This window comes from Salmo salar, chromosome 11 (assembly GCF_965601325.2).
Source record: "Salmo salar chromosome 11, fSalSal1, whole genome shotgun sequence".
Classification (NCBI taxonomy): Eukaryota; Metazoa; Chordata; class Actinopteri; order Salmoniformes; family Salmonidae; genus Salmo; species Salmo salar.
In genome coordinates, this window is record NC_138301.1 from 73,623,013 (window position 1) to 73,632,016 (window position 9,004).

A 9,004-nucleotide genomic window follows, 5' to 3' on the forward strand; every position below is an offset into this window, starting at 1 on the left:
TGACAACAGTCAGTCAGACAGTGTTTTCCCTACTATTAGAGCTGACAACAGTCAGTCAGTGTTTTCCCTACTATTAGAGCTGACAACAGTCAGCCAGTCAGTGTTTTCCCTACTATTAGAGCTGACAACAGTCAGCCAGTCAGTGTTTTCCCTACTTTTAGAGCTGACAACAGTCAGTCAGACAGTGTTTTCCCTACTATTAGAGCTGACAACAGTCAGTCAGACAGTGTTTTCCCTACTATTAGAGCTGACAACAGTCAGTCAGTGTTTATCCTACTATTAGAGCTGACAACAGTCAGTGTTTTCCCTACTATTAGAGCTGACAACAGCCAGTCAGACAGTGTTTTCCCTACTATTAGAGCTGACAACAGTCAGTCAGTCAGTGTTTTCCCTACTATTAGAGCTGACAACAGTCAGTCAGTCAGTGTTTATCCTACTATTAGAGCTGACAACAGTCAGTCAGTGTTTTCCCTACTATTAGAGCTGACAACAGCCAGTCAGACAGTGTTTTCCCTACTATTAGAGCTGACAACAGTCAGTGTTTTCCCTACTATTAGAGCTGACAACAGTCAGTCAGTCAGTGTTTTCCCTACTATTAGAGCTAACAACAGTCAGTCAGTCAGTGTTTTCCCTACTATTAGAGCTGACAACAGTCAGTGTTTTCCCTACTATTAGAGCTGACAACAGTCAGTCAGACAGTGTTTTCCCAACTATTAGAGCTGACAACAGCCAGTCAGTGTTTTCCTACTATTAGAGCTGACAACAGTCAGTCAGACAGTGTTTTCCCAACTATTAGAGCTGACAACAGTCAGTCAGACAGTGTTTTCCCTACTATTAGAGCTGACAACAGCCAGTCAGACAGTGTTTTCCCTACTATTAGAGCTGACAACAGCCAGTCAGTGTTTTCCCTACAATTAGAGCTGACAACAGTCAGTCAGACAGTGATTTCCCTACTATTAGAGCTGACAACAGTGAGTCAGACAGTGTTTTCCCTACTATTAGAGCTGACAACAGTCAGTCAGTCAGTGTTTTCCCTACTATTAGAGCTGACAACAGTCAGTCAGTGTTTTCCCTACTATTAGAGCTGACAAGTCAGTCAGTCAGTGTTTTCCCTACTATTAGAGCTGACAACAGTCAGTCAGTCAGTGTTTTCCCTACTATTAGAGCTGACAACAGTCAGTCAGTCAGTGTTTTCCCTACTATTAGAGCTGACAACAGTCAGTCAGTGTTTATCCTACTATTAGAGCTGACAACAGTCAGTGTTTTCCCTACTATTAGAGCTGACAACAGCCAGTCAGACAGTGTTTTCCCTACTATTAGAGCTGACAACGGTCAGTCAGTCAGTGTTTTCCCTACTATTAGAGCTGACAACAGTCAGTCAGTCAGTGTTTATCCTAATATTAGAGCTGACAACAGTCAGTCAGTGTTTTCCCTACTATTAGAGCTGACAACAGCCAGTCAGACAGTGTTTTCCCTACTATTAGAGCTGACAACTGCCAGTCACACAGTGTTTTCCCTACTATTAGAGCTGACAAAAGCCAGTCAGACAGTGTTTTCCCTACTATTAGAGCTGACAACAGTCAGTGTTTTCCCTACTATTAGAGCTGACAACAGTCAGTCAGTGTTTTCCCTACTATTAGAGCTGACAACAGTCAGTCAGTCAGTGTTTTCCCTACTATTAGAGCTGACAACAGTCAGTGTTTTGCCTACTATTAGAGCTGACCACAGTCATTCAGACAGTGTTTTCCCAACTATTAGAGCTGACAACAGCCAGTCAGTGTTTTCCCTACTATTAGAGCTGACAACTGCCAGTCAGACAGTGTTTTCCCAACTATTAGAGCTGACAACAGCCAGTCAGTGTTTTCCCTACAATTAGAGCTGACAACAGTCAGTCAGACAGTGATTTCCCTACTATTAGAGCTGACAACAGCCAGTCACAGTGTTTTCCCTACTATTAGAGCTGACAACAGCCAGTCAGACAGTGTTTTCCCTACTATTAGAGATGACAACAGTCAGTGTTTTCCCTACTATTAGAGCTGACAACAGTCAGTGTTTTCCCAACTATTAGAGCTGACAACAGCCAGTCAGTGTTTTCCCTACTATTAGAGCTGACAACAGTCAGTCAGACAGTGTTTTCCCAACTATTAGAGCTGACAACAGTCAGTCAGACAGTGTTTTCCCTACTATTAGAGCTGACAACAGTAAGTCAGACAGTGTTTTCCCTACTATTAGAGATGACAACAGTCAGTGTTTTCCCTACTATTAGAGCTGACAACAGTCAGTCAGACAGTGTTTTCCCTACTATTAGAGCTGACAACAGTCAGTCAGTGTTTATCCTACTATTAGAGCTGACAACAGTCAGTGTTTTCCCTACTATTAGAGCTGACAACAGCCAGTCAGACAGTGTTTTCCCTACTATTAGAGCTGACAACAGTCAGTCAGTCAGTGTTTTCCCTACTATTAGAGCTGACAACAGTCAGTCAGTCAGTGTTTATCCTACTATTAGAGCTGACAACAGTCAGTCAGTGTTTTCCCTACTATTAGAGCTGACAACAGCCAGTCAGACAGTGTTTTCCCTACTATTAGAGCTGACAACAGTCAGTGTTTTCCCTACCATTAGAGCTGACAACAGTCAGTCAGTCAGTGTTTTCCCTACTATTAGAGCTAACAACAGTCAGTCAGTCAGTGTTTTCCCTACTATTAGAGCTGACAACAGTCAGTGTTTTCCCTACTATTAGAGCTGACAACAGTCAGTCAGACAGTGTTTTCCCAACTATTAGAGCTGACAACAGCCAGTCAGTGTTTTCCTACTATTAGAGCTGACAACAGTCAGTCAGACAGTGTTTTCCCAACTATTAGAGCTGACAACAGTCAGTCAGACAGTGTTTTCCCTACTATTAGAGCTGACAATAGCCAGTCAGACAGTGTTTTCCCTACTATTAGAGCTGACAACAGCCAGTCAGTGTTTTCCCTACAATTAGAGCTGACAACAGTCAGTCAGACAGTGATTTCCCTACTATTAGAGCTGACAACAGTGAGTCAGACAGTGTTTTCCCTACTATTAGAGCTGACAACAGTCAGTCAGTCAGTGTTTTCCCTACTATTAGAGCTGACAACAGTCAGTCAGTGTTTTCCCTACTATTAGAGCTGACAAGTCAGTCAGTCAGTGTTTTCCCTACTATTAGAGCTGACAACAGTCAGTCAGTCAGTGTTTTCCCTACTATTAGAGCTGACAACAGTCAGTCAGTCAGTGTTTTCCCTACTATTAGAGCTGACAACAGTCAGTCAGTGTTTATCCTACTATTAGAGCTGACAACAGTCAGTGTTTTCCCTACTATTAGAGCTGACAACAGCCAGTCAGACAGTGTTTTCCCTACTATTAGAGCTGACAACGGTCAGTCAGTCAGTGTTTTCCCTACTATTAGAGCTGACAACAGTCAGTCAGTCAGTGTTTATCCTAATATTAGAGCTGACAACAGTCAGTCAGTGTTTTCCCTACTATTAGAGCTGACAACAGCCAGTCAGACAGTGTTTTCCCTACTATTAGAGCTGACAACTGCCAGTCACACAGTGTTTTCCCTACTATTAGAGCTGACAAAAGCCAGTCAGACAGTGTTTTCCCTACTATTAGAGCTGACAACAGTCAGTGTTTTCCCTACTATTAGAGCTGACAACAGTCAGTCAGTGTTTTCCCTACTATTAGAGCTGACAACAGTCAGTCAGTCAGTGTTTTCCCTACTATTAGAGCTGACAACAGTCAGTGTTTTGCCTACTATTAGAGCTGACCACAGTCATTCAGACAGTGTTTTCCCAACTATTAGAGCTGACAACAGCCAGTCAGTGTTTTCCCTACTATTAGAGCTGACAACTGCCAGTCAGACAGTGTTTTCCCAACTATTAGAGCTGACAACAGCCAGTCAGTGTTTTCCTACTATTAGAGCTGACAACAGTCAGTCAGACAGTGTTTTCCCAACTATTAGAGCTGACAACAGTCAGTCAGACAGTGTTTTCCCTACTATTAGAGCTGACAACAGCCAGTCAGACAGTGTTTTCCCTACTATTAGAGCTGACAACAGCCAGTCAGTGTTTTCCCTACAATTAGAGCTGACAACAGTCAGTCAGACAGTGATTTCCCTACTATTAGAGCTGACAACAGTGAGTCAGACAGTGTTTTCCCTACTATTAGAGCTGACAACAGTCAGTCAGTCAGTGTTTTCCCTACTATTAGAGCTGACAACAGTCAGTCAGTGTTTTCCCTACTATTAGAGCTGACAAGTCAGTCAGTCAGTGTTTTCCCTACTATTAGAGCTGACAACAGTCAGTCAGTCAGTGTTTTCCCTACTATTAGAGCTGACAACAGTCAGTCAGTCAGTGTTTTCCCTACTATTAGAGCTGACAACAGTCAGTCAGTGTTTATCCTACTATTAGAGCTGACAACAGTCAGTGTTTTCCCTACTATTAGAGCTGACAACAGCCAGTCAGACAGTGTTTTCCCTACTATTAGAGCTGACAACGGTCAGTCAGTCAGTGTTTTCCCTACTATTAGAGCTGACAACAGTCAGTCAGTCAGTGTTTATCCTAATATTAGAGCTGACAACAGTCAGTCAGTGTTTTCCCTACTATTAGAGCTGACAACAGCCAGTCAGACAGTGTTTTCCCTACTATTAGAGCTGACAACTGCCAGTCACACAGTGTTTTCCCTACTATTAGAGCTGACAAAAGCCAGTCAGACAGTGTTTTCCCTACTATTAGAGCTGACAACAGTCAGTGTTTTCCCTACTATTAGAGCTGACAACAGTCAGTCAGTGTTTTCCCTACTATTAGAGCTGACAACAGTCAGTCAGTCAGTGTTTTCCCTACTATTAGAGCTGACAACAGTCAGTGTTTTGCCTACTATTAGAGCTGACCACAGTCATTCAGACAGTGTTTTCCCAACTATTAGAGCTGACAACAGCCAGTCAGTGTTTTCCCTACTATTAGAGCTGACAACTGCCAGTCAGACAGTGTTTTCCCAACTATTAGAGCTGACAACAGCCAGTCAGTGTTTTCCCTACAATTAGAGCTGACAACAGTCAGTCAGACAGTGATTTCCCTACTATTAGAGCTGACAACAGCCAGTCACAGTGTTTTCCCTACTATTAGAGCTGACAACAGCCAGTCAGACAGTGTTTTCCCTACTATTAGAGATGACAACAGTCAGTGTTTTCCCTACTATTAGAGCTGACAACAGTCAGTGTTTTCCCAACTATTAGAGCTGACAACAGCCAGTCAGTGTTTTCCCTACTATTAGAGCTGACAACAGTCAGTCAGACAGTGTTTTCCCAACTATTAGAGCTGACAACAGTCAGTCAGACAGTGTTTTCCCTAATATTAGAGCTGACAACAGTAAGTCAGACAGTGTTTTCCCTACTATTAGAGATGACAACAGTCAGTGTTTTCCCTACTATTAGAGCTGACAACAGTCAGTCAGACAGTGTTTTCCCTACTATTAGAGCTGACAACAGTAAGTCAGACAGTGTTTTCCCTACTATTAGAGCTGACAACAGCCAGTCAGTGTTTTCCCTACAATTAGAGCTGACAAGTCAGTCAGACAGTGATTTCCCTACTATTAGAGCTGACAACAGTCAGTCAGACAGTGTTTTCCCTACTATTAGAGCTGACAACACCCAGTCAGACAGTGTTTTCCCTACTATTAGAGCTGACAACAGCCAGTCAGACAGTGTTTTCCCTACTATTAGAGATGACAACAGTCAGTCAGTCAGTGTTTTCCCTACTATTAGAGATGACAACAGTCAGACAGTGTTTTCCCTACTATTAGAGCTGACAACAGTCAGTCAGTCAGTGTTTTCCCTACTATTAGAGCTGACAAGTCAGTCAGACAGTGTTTTCCCTACTATTAGAGCTGACAACAGCCAGTCAGTGTTTTCCCTACTATTAGAGTTGACAACAGTCAGTCAGACATTGTTTTCCCTACTATTAGAGCTGACAACAGTCAGTCAGACAGTGTTTTCCCTACTATTAGAGCTGACAACAGTCAGACAGTGTTTTCCCTACTATTAGAGCTGACAACAGTCAGTAAGCGTTTTCCCTACTATTAGAGCTGACAACAGTCAGTCAGTGTTTTCCCTACTATTAGAGCTGACAACAGTCAGTCAGTCAGTGTTTTCCCTACTATTAGAGCTGACAACAGTCAGTCAGTCAGTCAGTGTTTTCCCTACTATTAGAGCTGACAACAGTCAGTCAGTCAGTGTTTTCCCTACTATTAGAGCTGACAACAGTCAGTCAGTGTTTATCCTACTATTAGAGCTGACAACAGTCAGTGTTTTCCCTACTATTAGAGCTGACAACAGCCAGTCAGTGTTTTCCCTACTATTAGAGCTGACAACAGCCAGTCAGTGTTTTCCCTACTATTAGAGCTGACAACAGCCAGTCAGACAGTGTTTTCCCTACTATTAGAGCTGACAAGTCAGTCAGTCAGACAGTGTTTTCCCTACTATTAGAGCTGACAACAGTCAGACAGTGTTTTCCCTACTATTAGAGCTGACAACAGTCAGTCAGTGTTTTCCCTACTATTAGAGCTGACAACAGCCAGTCAGACAGTGTTTTCCCTACTATAAGAGCTGACAACAGCCAGTCAGTGTTTTCCCTACTATTAGAGCTGACAACAGTCAGTCAGTCAGTGTTTTCCCTACTATTAGAGCTGACAACAGTCAGTCAGACAGTGTTTTCCCTACTATTAGAGCTGACAACAGTGGGTCAGTGTTTTCCCTACTATTAGAGCTGACAACAGCCAGTCAGACAGTGTTTTCCCTAATATTAGAGCTGACAACAGCCAGTCAGACAGTGTTTTCCCTACTATTAGAGCTGACAACAGTCAGTGTTTTCCCTACTATTAGAGCTGACAACAGTCAGTCAGTCAGTGTTTTCCCTACTATTAGAGCTGACAACAGTCAGTCAGTCAGTGTTTTCCCTACTATTAGAGCTGACAACAGTCAGTCAGTCAGTGTTTATCCTACTATTAGAGCTGACAACAGTCAGTCAGTGTTTTCCCTACTATTAGAGCTGACAACAGCCAGTCAGACAGTGTTTTCCCTAATATTAGAGCTGACAACAGCCAGTCAGACAGTGTTTTCCCTACTATTACAGCTGACAACAGCCAGTCAGACAGTGTTTTCCCTACTATTAGAGCTGACAACAGTCAGTCAGTCAGTGTTTTCCCTACTATTAGAGCTGACAACAGTCAGTGTTTTCCCTACTATTAGAGCTGACAACAGCCAATCAGTGTTTTCCCTACTATTAGAGCTGACAACAGCCAATCAGTGTTTTCCCTACTATTAGAGCTGACAACAGTCAGTCAGACAGTGTTTTCCCAACTATTAGAGCTGACAACAGTCAGTCAGACAGTGTTTTCCCTACTATTAGAGCTGACAACAGTAAGTCAGACAGTGTTTTCCCTACTATTAGAGCTGACAACAGCCAGTCAGTGTTTTCCCTACTATTAGAGCTGACAACAGTCAGTCAGACAGTGTTTTCCCTACTATTAGAGCTGACAACAGTCAGTAAGCGTTTTCTCTACTATTAGAGCTGACAACAGTCAGTCAGTGTTTTCCCTACTATTAGAGCTGACAACAGCCAGTCAATGTTTTCCCTACTATTAGAGCTGACAACAGTCAGTCAGTGTTTTCCCTACTATTAGAGCTGACAACAGCCAGTCAGTGTTTTCCCTACTATTAGAGCTGACAACAGTCAGTCAGACAGTGTTTTCCCTACTATTAGAGCTGACAACAGTCAATCAGAAAGTGTTTTCCCTACTATTAGAGCTGACAACAGTCAGTCAGACAGTGTTTTCCCTACTATTAGAGCTGACAACAGTCAGTAAGCGTTTTCTCTACTATTAGAGCTGACAACAGTCAGTCAGTGTTTTCCCTACTATTAGAGCTGACAACAGCCAGTCAATTTTTTCCCTACTATTAGAGCTGACAACAGTCAGTCAGTGTGTTCCCTACTATTAGAGCTCACAACAGTCAGTCAGTGTTTTCCCTACTATTAGAGCTGACAATAGTCAGTCAGTGTTTTCCCTACTATTAGAGCTGACAACAGCCAGTCAGTGTTTTCCCTACTATTAGAGCTGACAACAGTCAGTCAGACAGTGTTTTCCCTACTATTAGAGCTGACAACAGTCAATCAGAAAGTGTTTTCCCTACTATTAGAGCTGACAACAGTCAGTGTTTTCCCTACTATTAGAGCTGACAACAGTCAGTCAGTCAGTGTTTTCCCTACTATTAGAGCTGACAACAGTCAGTCAAACAGTGTTTATTCTACTATTAGAGCTGACAACAGTCAGTCAGTGTTTTCCCTACTATTAGAGCTGACAACAGCCAGTCAGACAGTGTTTTCCCTAATATTAGAGCTGACAACAGCCAGTCAGACAGTGTTTTCCCTACTATTAGAGCTGACAACAGTCAGTGTTTTCCCTACTATTAGAGCTGACAACAGTCAGTCAGTCAGTGTTTTCCCTACTATTAGAGCTGACAACAGTCAGTCAGTCAGTGTTTTCCCTACTATTAGAGCTGACAACAGTCAGTCAGTCAGTGTTTATCCTACTATTAGAGCTGACAACAGTCAGTCAGTGTTTTCCCTACTATTAGAGCTGACAACAGCCAGTCAGACAGTGTTTTCCCTACTATTAGAGCTGACAACAGCCAATCAGTGTTTTCCCTACTATTAGAGCTGACAACAGTCAGTCAGACAGTGTTTTCCCAACTATTAGAGCTGACAACAGTCAGTCAGACAGTGTTTTCCCTACTATTAGAGCTGACAACAGTCAGTCAGACAGTGTTTTCCCTACTATTAGAGCTGACAACAGCCAGTCAGTGTTTTCCCTACTATTAGAGCTGACAACAGTCAGTCAGACAGTGTTTTCCGTACTATTAGAGCTGACAACAGTCAGTCAGACAGTGTTTTCCCTACTATTAGAGCTGACAACAGCCAGTCAGTGTTTTCC

General features: G+C 42.7%; 1 pseudogene across 1 annotated transcript in view; it reads right to left on the reverse strand.

Moving 5' to 3' along the window:
• LOC106592429 (G patch domain-containing protein 1-like) overlaps window positions 1–1,732 on the reverse strand; it is a 26,319-nt pseudogene extending 24,587 nt beyond the window's left edge. The window contains exon 1 of the transcript XR_014379308.1: window positions 1,724–1,732. The product of XR_014379308.1 is annotated as a G patch domain-containing protein 1-like (transcript). The remainder of the gene's footprint in view (window positions 1–1,723) is intronic.
• Window positions 1,733–9,004: the final 7,272 nt, after the last annotated feature.